Source organism: Oncorhynchus keta, chromosome 7 (assembly GCF_023373465.1).
Source record: "Oncorhynchus keta strain PuntledgeMale-10-30-2019 chromosome 7, Oket_V2, whole genome shotgun sequence".
Lineage (NCBI taxonomy): Eukaryota > Metazoa > Chordata > Actinopteri > Salmoniformes > Salmonidae > Oncorhynchus > Oncorhynchus keta.
The window spans coordinates 51,857,490-51,869,885 of record NC_068427.1 but is presented as its reverse complement, the minus strand read 5'-3'; positions in this window follow the sequence as shown (position 1 = coordinate 51,869,885).

Genomic DNA, 12,396 nt, shown 5'->3' with positions numbered 1-12,396 from the left:
AGCTAGAAGTGGTGAAAATTTGTAAAATTTTATGTGTCCGATGTGAAAATGTCAACAACATTTGTATTTATATATTTTTTTTTACGTGAAATTTTGGTAAGACCCATCTTGAAAAGGTATACTAAAATGAAATGTGGAAATCAATAAATCCACCATCATTACATATATATATATATATATATATATATATATATATATATATATATATATATATATATATATATATATATATATATATATGTGTGTTATGGTTATATATAATGATGGCGAATTGCTTGATTTCCACGTTTTAAGTATATATATATAGTTGAAGTCAGAAGTTTACATACACCTCAGCCAAATGCATTTAAACTCTGCTTTTCACAATTCCTGACATTTAATCCTAGTAAAAATCCCCTGTCTTAGGTCAGTTAGGATCACCACTTTATTTTAAGAATGTGAACTGTCAGAGTAATAGTAAGAGAGAATGATTTATTTATTTCATCACATTCCCAGTGGGTCAGAAGTTTACATACACTCAATTAGTTTTTGGTAGCATTGTCTTTAAATTGTTTATCTTGGGTCATAAATGTTTCAGTTAGCCTTCCACAAGCGTCCCACAATAAGTTGGTTGAATTTCGGCCCATTCCTCCTGACAGAGCTGGTGTAACTGAGTCAGGTTTGTAGGCCTCCTTGCTCGGACACGCTTTTTCAATTCTGCCCACAAATTGTCTATGAGATTGAGGTCAGGGCTTTGTGATGGCCACTCCAATACCTTGACTTTACTGTCCTTAAGGCATTTTGCCACAACTTTGGAAGTACGCTTGGGGTCATTGTCCATTTGGAAGACCCATTTGCGACCAAGCTTTAACTTCCTGACTGATGTCTTGAGATGTTGCTTCAATATATCCACATAATTTTATTTTCTCATGATGCCATCTATTTTGTAAAGTGCACCAGTCCCTCCTGCAGCAAAGCACCCCGGCAACATGATGCTGCCACCCCTGTGCTTCACGTTTGGGATGGTGTTTTTCAAGCCTCCCCTTTTTCCTCCAAACATAACGATGGTTATTATGGCCAAACAGTTCTATATTTGTCAGACCAGAGGACATTTCTCCAAAAAGTAAGATCTTTGTCCCCATGTGCAGTTGCAATCTGTAGTCTGGCTTTTTAATGGCGGTTTTGGAGCAGTGGCTTCTTCCTTGCTGAGCGGCCTTTCAGGTTATGTCGATATAGGACTCGTTTTACTGTGGATATAGATACTTTTGCACCTGTTTCCTCCAGCATCTTCACAAGGTCCTTTGCTGTTGTTCTGGGAGTGATTTGCACTTTTCGCACCAAAGCACGTTAATTTCTAGTAGACAGAACTTGTCTCCTTCCTGAGCGGTATGATGGCTGCGTGGTCCCATGGTGTTTATACTTGCATACTATTGTTTGTACAGATGAACATGGTACCTTCAGGTGTTTGGAAATTGCTCCCAAGGATGAACCAGACATGTGGAGGTCTTGGCTGATTTCTGTTGATTTTCCCATGATGTCAAGCAAAAAGGCACTGAGTTTGAAGGTAGGCCTTGAAATACATCCACAGGTACACCTCCAATTGACTCAAATTATGTCAAGTAGCCTATCAGAAGCTTCTAATGCCATGATACTTTTCTGGAATTTTCCAAGCTGTTTAAAGACACAGTCAACTTATTGTATGTAAACTTCTGACCCACTGGAATTGTGATACAGTGAATTATAAGTGAAATAATCTGTCTGTAAACAATTTTTGGAAAAATTACATGTCATGCACAAAGTCGATGTCCTAACCAACTTGCCAAAACTATAATTTGTTAACAAGAATTTTGGTTGAAAAACGAGTTGTAATGACTCCAACCTCAGTGTATGTCAATTTCTGACTTCAATATATATATATATATATATATATATATATATATATATTTTATAAATAGCTATATACAGTACCAGTCAAAAGTTTGGACACACCTCCTCATTGCATGTCTTTTCTTAATTTGTTTCTATTATTGTAGAATAATAGTAAAGACATCAAAACTATGAAGTAACACATATGCAATCATGTAGTAACCAATCAAAGTATTTATACTTGAGATTCTTCAAAGTAGCCACCCTTTGCCTTGATGACATCTTTGCACACTCTTGACAACTAGCTTCCGTCCTCCTCTTTGTACATGGACTTCAATACAAAATCTAAGAGGCTCTTGCTTCTCACTCGCTTCCATGATGACTTCCAGAGGACGTTGTCCAACCTATCAGAGCTCTTGGAGCATGAACTGACATGTTGTCCACCCAATCAAAGGATCAGAGAATGAATCTAGTACTAAAAGCAGAAGCTACAGCTCGCTAGCACTGCAGTGCATAAAATGTGGTGAGGAGTTTACTCAAAGTGAAATACAATAGTTGAACAGTTTTCAAGAAATTAAATATATTCAAAAATGAAGGAGAAGCAATAAAGAGAGAGAGATATTTCGTATTGTTTTTCATTTTTAGTTTCAATTACTTCACTAGCAAATGCAGCTGGCTAATTGAGCCTACTTAAACACCCGGCTCAAACAGAGAGGGATGCTATGTTAGCTAGCTGGCTACGGCTATCCAACACAACACTGGGACTCTTCCAAGTCAAGGTAAGCTTTTGGTTGATTTAATTTATTGCCGGTGTAACTGCTAAACTGCTTACTGACTATACACTGCAATGCTATTGCATGATTAAAGCATGTTTACTAACACTATTAGCCATGTTGGCTAATATGGGGACTACGATGTAGGCTGTGTTTTACGGTTAGTGTAGGATTTGGCTTGGAAAGGTTATTTCACCTGGTTACATACTGCTGATGTGTTGTGCATTGAAGTCCACAAGTGAAGGGATAATGTGAGAGAGTGGGAGAGCGCATACATACAAGAAGGAATACAACGTGGCAGCTGTGAAAGTGAACTGTGTTAAATCGTGATTTGGGGTGTATTCATTCCACCGATTCGGTTGAAAAACATTTGTTAAGCGTAAGCAAACAAACCAGAGATAAAAAAAAATCCTACAATTGTCCAAAAATAAACTCTCATTTGCAACTGTTACACACTAGATAATTAGCGAGATGAAGGCAAGAGTATGCAAGGCGGTATTGAATGTGTCACGGTCTGTCCATATCACTGTCTGTCACCTCAAATGTTTTTTTCGACCTGTGTGTGCCTATGTTGTAAACTAGGTTGTAGAATAGAATAAAACGTAACAACATCTGGAAGGTTCTGAATACTTTCCGATGTGACTTCAGAAAAATGTTGACTTTTTCCCACAATTTCTTATGTTACGTTCTCATTCTAAAAGGTATTAAATAAACACAAATCCTCAGCAATATACACACAATACCCCATAATCATGAAGCAAAAACAGTTGTATTTTTTATTTTTGCAAAATAATTAAGTATAAAAAAACATAAATACTTTATTTACAGAAGTATTCAGAGCTTTTGCTATGAGATTCGAAATTGCGCTCAGATCAAATCAAAATCAAATGTATTTAAAAAGCCCTTCGTACATCAGCTGATATCTCAAAGTGCTGTACAGAAACCCAGCCTAAAACCCCAAACAGCAAGCAATGCAGGTGTAGAAGCACGGTGGCTAGAAAAAAACTCCCTAGAAAGGCCAGAACCTAGGAAGAAACCTAGAGAGGAACCAGGCTCTGAGGGGTGGCCAATACTCTTCTGGCTGTGCCGGGTGGAGATTATAACAGAACATGGCCAAGATGTTCAAATGTTCATAGATGACCAGCAGGGTCAAATAATAATAATCACAGTTGTTGTCGAGGGTGCAATAGGTCAGCACCTCAGGCTTTTCGTAGCCGATCATTCAGAGTATCTCTACCGCTCCTGCTGTCTCTAGAGAGTTGAAAACAGCAGGTCTGAAACAGGTAGCACGTCCAGTGAACAGGTCAGGGTTCCATACCCGCAGGCAGAACAGAACAGTTGAAACTGGAGCAGCAGCATGGCCAGGTGTACTGGGGACAGCAAGGAGCCATAAGGCCAGGTAGTCCTGAGGCATGGTCCTAGGACTCAGGTCCTCCGAGTGAGAGAAAGACAAATAATTAGAGAGAGCATTCTTAAATTCACACAGGACACCGGATAAGACAGGAGAAATACTCCAGATATAACAGACTGATCCTAGCCCCCCGACACATAAACTACTGCAGCATAGATACTGGAGGCTGAGACAGGAGGGGTCGGCAGACACTGTGGCCCATCCAATGATACCCTCGGACAGGCCAAACAGGCAGGATATAACCCCACCCACTTTACCAAATCACAGCCCCCGACACCACTTCTGCAAATAGTACTTTTCCTCTTCGCTGCTTCTGGTTCCCTCACTGTTGATGAAAGGAACACTTGGTTCTTGGAGCAAATAGCACTACTATTGACCACGACCTATAGGGCTCTTTGTAGTGAATAGACTATGTGTCTGTGTCCCAAACGGCACCCTAATCCCTACATAGTGCCCATAGGGCCTATAGGGCTCTGGTCAAAACAAGGGCTCTATGTAGGGAATAGGGTTCCCGTAGCAAACTGCTCCCAGCAGCTCTGCTTGATTAGGCATCGTTCCACACTTTAATGAATGTTAATGGAGTTTTTACATGTCTGTTTTGCATGCGGCGTATATGAGAGAGAGAGAGCTGGTTTAATAGCTCATCAGTCACCGCCTGAGTTTCTCTTGACCTTCAGGAGGAAGTTTATGTTAAGAGTAATTTGGTTAAATGATGCAAGAGGGGTTGTCTTATTGGATTTCTGTCATCTGTCAACAGTGTGGTTATGACTCTCGAGTTTTGTAGCCACGTTTCCACTTTTTAATATTTTATTACGATGCTTCCAACAACAACGTCACCTACCTTTAGCAGTTACAACGATGTGTTCATCTCTGGAGTCACGTAATTCAGACCCCTTGACTATTCCACATTTTGTTCGGTTATAGCTCTAAAATATATTAAATAGTTTTTCCCCTCATCAATCTACACACAATATCCATAATGACAAGGCAAAAAAAAGGATTTTAGATTTTTTTTTAAAGAAACAAATGTCGCATTTACATAAGTATTCAGACGCTTTCCTCAGTATTTTGCTGAAGCATCTTTGGCATCCATAAGAGCCTCGAGTCTTCTTGGGTATGAAGCTACAAGCTTGAGATTGAAAGAAGAAGAGAGAGAATAAAGAGAAATAGGTCATCTTCATGGTAGTAGTTTGCAATTCAAATATGTGTTTCCATCAGAAGGGGAGTGAGGAGGAGGTGTAACCTACTAGGGTTACGCTCCATCAGAAGGGGAGTGAGGAGGAGGTGTAACCTACTAGGGTTACGCTCCATTAGAAGGGGAGTGAGGAGGAGGTGTAACCTACTAGGGTTACGCTCCATCAGAAGGGGAGTGAGGAGGAGGTGTAACCTACTAGGGTTACGCTCCATCAGAAGAGAAGTGAGGAGGAGGTGTAACCTACTAGGGTTACGCTCCAGGGTTAGAAGAGTAGTGAGGAGGAGGTGTAACCTACTAGGTTACGCTCCTTCAGAAGAGAAGTGAGGAGGAGGTGTAACCTACTAGGTTACGCTCCATTAGAAGAGAAGTGAGGAGGAGGTGTAACCTACTAGGGTTACGCTCCATTAGAAGGGGAGTGAGGAGGAGGTGTAACCTACTAGGGTTACGCTCCATCAGAAGGGAAGTGAGGAGGAGGTGTAACCTACTAGGGTTACGCTCCATTAGAAGGGAAGTGAGGAGGAGGTGTAACCTACTAGGGTTACGCTCCATTAGAAGAGAAGTGAGGAGGAGGTGTAACCTACTAGGGTTACGCTCCATCAGAAGGGAAGTGAGGAGGAGGTGTAACCTACTAGGGTTACGCTCCATTAGAAGAGAAGTGAGGAGGAGGTGTAACCTACTAGGGTTACGCTCCATTAGAAGGGAAGTGAGGAGGAGGTGTAACCTACTAGGGTTACGCTCCATCAGAAGGGAAGTGAGGAGGAGGTGTAACCTACTAGGGTTACGCTCCATTAGAAGAGAAGTGAGGAGGAGGTGTAACCTACTAGGGTTACGCTCCTTCAGAAGAGAAGTGAGGAGGAGGTGTAACCTGCTAGGGTTACGCTCCTTCAGAAGAGAAGTGAGGAGGAGGTGTAACCTACTAGGGTTACGCTCCATCAGAAGAGAAGGAGGAGTGAGGAGGAGGTGAGGAGGAGTGTAACCTACTAGGGTTACGCTCCATCAGAAGAGAAGTGAGGAGGAGGTGTAACCTACTAGGGTTACGCTCCTTCAGAAGGGAAGTGAGGAGGAGGTGTAACCTACTAGGGTTACGCTCCTTCAGAAGAGAAGTGAGGAGGAGGTGTAACCTGCTAGGGTTACGCTCCTTCAGAAGAGAAGTGAGGAGGAGGTGTAACCTACTAGGGTTACGCTCCTTCAGAAGAGAAGTGAGGAGGAGGTGTAACCTACTAGGGTTACGCTCCTTCAGAAGAGAAGTGAGGAGGAGGTGTAACCTACTAGGGTTACGCTCCTTCAGAAGAGAAGTGAGGAGGAGGTGTAACCTACTAGGGTTACGCTCCTTCAGAAGAGAAGTGAGGAGGAGGTGTAACCTACTAGGGTTACGCTCCTTCAGAAGAGAAGTGAGGAGGAGGTGTAACCTACTAGGGTTACGCTCCTTCAGAAGAGAAGTGAGCACGTGGTGCCTATTCTTGGCACCACATGCAGAGCCCACAGTCACTTTGCTTATGGGACTCAGGGGCTTCTGAGTGAAGCATGCTAGGCCCCATCACCATCCCGAACATTAGCCAGCCACCACTGATTCAAGACATCTATTAGCAGGCTTGGGGTTTGTGTTTCCAATGACACCCTGTTCCCGACAGAGTGCATTTGTTGGGGGGAGCAGAGCTCTCAAAAGTAGTGCACAACGTAGGGAATGGGGTGCATATTTGAGATGTACCGCTGCTTTTAAAAGGATCAGGAGGCCTGACAGGCATTTGACTTCAAGCATTGTCATTCATTCAAATGTATTCATCTGAATACAGTTAACAATTTTAAAAATATATATATAAAAAAATCCACTTTTTTCCCTCAGAGGATTAATTTGGTTGATTTCAATATTGATGTATTGTCACTGCAGCCTAGTTTCCTGTTTCCTGTCAGCCCTCCTGTGGAGGATGAAGAGACTCTTCTCCGACAGACTCCACTAGAATAGACTCAGAGAGGAAGAGGGCCACACACACACACAAGTTTTCATATTTCCATATTGAATAGAATTAATAATTAATTATAGCAGAATGGAGAATCACAGTCATGATCTCGTGGACCACTGCTGAGATAGGCATGTTATGTACAGTACAGTGGACAAAATAGGAGTTACAGTATGTATTGAATTATTTGACAATGCGTTGTGTTTGTTCTTATGTATGTCTCAGGTAGGCTATCTGTATGTCTCAGGGGGCTATCTGTATGTCTCAGGTGGACTATCTGTATGTCTCAGGGGGCTATCTGTATGTCTCAGGGGGCTATCTGTATGTCTCAGGGGGCTATCTGTATGTCTCAGGGGGCTATCTGTATGTCTCAGGGTCTATCTGTATGTCTCAGGGGGCTATCTGTATGTCTCAGGGGGCTATCTGTATGTCTCAGGGGGCTATCTGTATGTCTCAGGGGGCTAGCTGTATGTCTCAGGGGGCTATCTGTATGTCTCAGGTGGACTATCTGTATGTCTCAGGGGCTATCTGTATGTTTCTAGGTGGGCTATCTGTATGTTTCTAGGTGGGCTATCTGTATGTCTCAGGGGGCTATCTGTATGTCTCAGGGGCTATCTGTATGTCTCAGGTTGCTATCTGTATGTCTCAGGGGCTATCTGTATGTCTCAGGGGGCTATCTGTATGTCTCAGGGGACTATCTGTATGTCTCAGGGGCTATCTGTATGTCTCAGGGGCTATCTGTATGTCTCAGGGGACTATCTGTATGTCTCAGGGGGCTATCTGTATGTCTCAGGGGGCTATCTGTATGTCTCAGGGGGCTATCTGTATGTCTCAGGGGGCTATCTGTATGTCTCAGGGGGCTATCTGTATGTTTCTAGGTGGGCTATCTGTATGTCTCAGGGGGCTATCTGTATGTCTCAGGGGGCTATCTGTATGTCTCAGGTGGACTATCTGTATGTCTCAGGGGGCTATCTGTATGTTTCTAGGTGGGCTATCTGTATGTTTCTAGGTGGGCTATCTGTATGTCTCAGGGGGCTATCTGTATGTCTCAGGGGGCTATCTGTATGTCTCAGGTTGCTATCTGTATGTCTCAGGGGGCTATCTGTATGTCTCAGGGGGCTATCTGTATGTCTCAGGGGACTATCTGTATGTCTCAGGGGGCTATCTGTATGTCTCAGGGGGCTATCTGTATGTCTCAGGGGACTATCTGTATGTCTCAGGGGGCTATCTGTATGTCTCAGGGGGCTATCTGTATGTCTCAGGTAGGCTATCTGTATGTCTCAGGGGGCTATCTGTATGTCTCAGGGGGCTAGCTGTATGTCTCAGGGGGCTATCTGTATGTCTCAGGGGGCTATCTGTATGTCTCAGGGGGCTATCTGTATGTTTCTAGGTGGGCTATCTGTATGTCTCAGGGGGCTATCTGTATGTCTCAGGGGGCTATCTGTATGTTTCTAGGTGGGCTATCTGTATGTCTCAGGGGGCTATCTGTATGTCTCAGGGGTTATCTGTATGTCTCATGTGGACTATCTGTATGTCTCAGGGGCTATCTGTATGTTTCTAGGTGGGCTATCTGTATGTCTCAGGGGGCTATCTGTATGTCTCAGGGGCTATCTGTATGTCCTCAGGTTGCTAGCTGTATGTCTCAGGGGACTATCTGTATGTCTCAGGGGGCTATCTGTATGTCTCAGGGGGCTATCTGTATGTCTCAGGGGGCTATCTGTATGTCTCAGGGGGCTAGCTGTATGTCTCAGGGGCTATCTGTATGTCTCATGGGGCTATCTGTATGTCTCAGGGGCCATCTGTATGTTTCTAGGTGGGCTATCTGTATGTCTCAGGGGGCTATCTGTATGTCTCAGGGGGCTATCTGTATGTCTCAGGTGGACTATCTGTATGTCTCAGGGGGCTATCTGTATGTTTCTAGGTGGGCTATCTGTATGTTTCTAGGTGGGCTATCTGTATGTCTCAGGTGGCTATCTGTATGTCTCAGGGGGCTATCTGTATGTCTCAGGTTGCTATCTGTATGTCTCAGGGGGCTATCTGTATGTCTCAGGGGCTATCTGTCTCAGGGGACTATGTCTCAGGGGGCTATCTGTATGTCTCAGGGGGCTATCTGTATGGGCTATCTGTATGTCTCAGGGGCTATCTGTATGTCTCAGGGGGCTATCTGTATGTCTCAGGTGGGCTATCTGTATGTCCTCAGGGGGCTATCTGTATGTCTCAGGGGGCTATCTGTATGTCTCAGGGGGCTATCTGTATGTCTCTATCTGTATGTCTCAGGGGGCTATCTGTATGTCCAGGGGCTATCTGTATGTCTCAGGGGGCTATCTGTATGTCTCAGGGGCTATCTGTATGTCTCAGGTGGGCCATCTGTATGTCTCAGGGGCTATCTGTATGTCTCAGGGGGCTATCTGTATGTCTCAGGGGGCTATCTGTATGTCTCAGGGGGCTATCTGTATGTCTCAGGGGGCTATCTGTATGTCTCAGGGGCTATCTGTATGTCTCAGGGGGCTATCTGTATGTCTCAGGGGGCTATCTGTATGTCTCAGGGGGCTATCTGTATGTCTCAGGGGGCTATCTGTATGTCTCAGGGGGCTATCTGTATGTCTCAGGGGGCTATCTGTATGTCTCAGGGGGCTATCTGTATGTCTCAGGGGGCTATCTGTATGTTTCTAGGTGGGCTATCTGTATGTCTCAGGGGGCTATCTGTATGTTTCTAGGTGGGCTATCTGTATGTCTCAGGGGGCTATCTGTATGTCTCAGGGGACTATCTGTATGTCTCAGGGGGCTATCTGTATGTCTCAGGGGGCTATCTGTATGTCTCAGGGGGCTATCTGTATGTTTCTAGGTGGGCTATCTGTATGTCTCAGGGGGCTATCTGTATGTTTCTAGGTGGGCTATCTGTATGTCTCAGGGGGCTATCTGTATGTTTCTAGGTGGGCTATCTGTATGTCTCAGGGGGCTATCTGTATGTCTCAGGGGGCATCTGTATGTCTCAGGTGGACTATCTGTATGTCTCAGGGGGCTAGCTGTATGTCTCAGGGGGCTATCTGTATGTCTCAGGGGGCTATCTGTATGTCTCAGGGGGCTATCTGTATGTTTCTAGGTGGGCTATCTGTATGTCTCAGGGGGCTATCTGTATGTCTCAGGGGGCTATCTGTATGTCTCAGGTAGGCTATCTGTATGTCTCAGGGGGCTATCTGTATGTCTCAGGGGGCTAGCTGTATGTCTCAGGGGGCTATCTGTATGTCTCAGGGGCTATCTGTATGTCTCAGGGGGCTATCTGTATGTTTCTAGGTGGGCTATCTGTATGTCTCAGGGGGCTATCTGTATGTCTCAGGGGGCTATCTGTATGTTTCTAGGTGGGCTATCTGTATGTCTCAGGGGGCTATCTGTATGTCTCAGGGGGCTATCTGTATGTCTCAGGTTGCTAGCTGTATGTCTCAGGGGGCTATCTGTATGTCTCAGGGGGCTATCTGTATGTCTCAGGGGGCTATCTGTATGTCTCAGGGGGCTATCTGTATGTCTCAGGGGGCTATCTGTATGTCTCAGGGGGCTATCTGTATGTCTCAGGGGGCTATCTGTATGTCTCAGGTGGGCTATCTGTATGTCTCAGGGGGCTATCTGTATGTTTCAGGGGGGCTATCTGTATGTTTCTAGGGGGCTATCTGTATGTCTCAGGGGGCTATCTGTATGTCTCAGGGGGCTATCTGTATGTCTCAGGTTGCTATCTGTATGTCTCAGGGGCTATCTGTATGTCTCAGGGGCTATCTGTATGTCCTCAGGGGACTATCTGTATGTCTCAGGGGGCTATCTGTATGTCTCAGGGGGCTATCTGTATGTCTCAGGGGGCTATCTGTATGTCTCAGGGGGCTATCTGTATGTCTCAGGGGGCTATCTGTATGTCTCAGGGGCTATCTGTATGTCTCAGGGGGCTATCTGTATGTCTCAGGGGGCTATCTGTATGTCTCAGGGGGCTATCTGGTCAGGGCTATCTGTATGTCTCAGGGGCTATCTGTATGTCTCAGGGGGCTATCTGTATGTCTCAGGGGCATCTGTATGTCTCAGGGGGCTATCTGTATGTCTCAGGGGGCTATCTGTATGTCTCAGGGGGCTATCTGTATGTCTCAGGGGGCTATCTGTATGTCTCAGGGGGCTATCTGTATGTCTCAGGGGGCTATCTGTATGTCTCAGGTGGACTATCTGTATGTCTCAGGGGGCTATCTGTATGTTTCTAGGTGGGCTATCTGTATGTCTCAGGGGGCTATCTGTATGTCTCAGGGGGCTATCTGTATGTCTCAGGTGGACTATCTGTATGTCTCAGGGGGCTATCTGTATGTTTCTAGGTGGGCTATCTGTATGTTTCTAGGTGGGCTATCTGTATGTCTCAGGGGGCTATCTGTATGTCTCAGGGGGCTATCTGTATGTCTCAGGTTGCTATCTGTATGTCTCAGGGGGCTATCTGTATGTCTCAGGGGGCTATCTGTATGTCTCAGGGGACTATCTGTATGTCTCAGGGGGCTATCTGTATGTCTCAGGGGGCTATCTGTATGTCTCAGGGGACTATCTGTATGTCTCAGGGGGCTATCTGTATGTCTCAGGGGGCTATCTGTATGTCTCAGGTAGGCTATCTGTATGTCTCAGGGGCTATCTGTATGTCTCAGGGGGCTAGCTGTATGTCTCAGGGGGCTATCTGTATGTCTCAGGGGCTATCTGTATGTCTCAGGGGGCTATCTGTATGTTTCTAGGTGGGCTATCTGTATGTCTCAGGGGGTTATCTGTATGTCTCAGGGGGCTATCTGTATGTTTCTAGGTGGGCTATCTGTATGTCTCAGGGGGCTATCTGTATGTCTCAGGGGGTTATCTGTATGTCTCATGTGGACTATCTGTATGTCTCAGGGGGCTATCTGTATGTTTCTAGGTGGGCTATCTGTATGTCTCAGGGGCTATCTGTATGTCTCAGGGGGCTATCTGTATGTCTCAGGTTGCTAGCTGTATGTCTCAGGGGACTATCTGTATGTCTCAGGGGGCTATCTGTATGTCTCAGGGGCTATCTGTATGTCCTCAGGGGGCTATCTGTATGTCTCAGGGGGCTAGCTGTATGTCTCAGGGGGCTATCTGTATGTCTCAGGGGGCTATCTGTATGTCTCAGGGGGCTATCTGTATGTTTCTAGGTGGGCTATCTGTATGTCTCAGGGGGCTATCTGTATGTCTCAG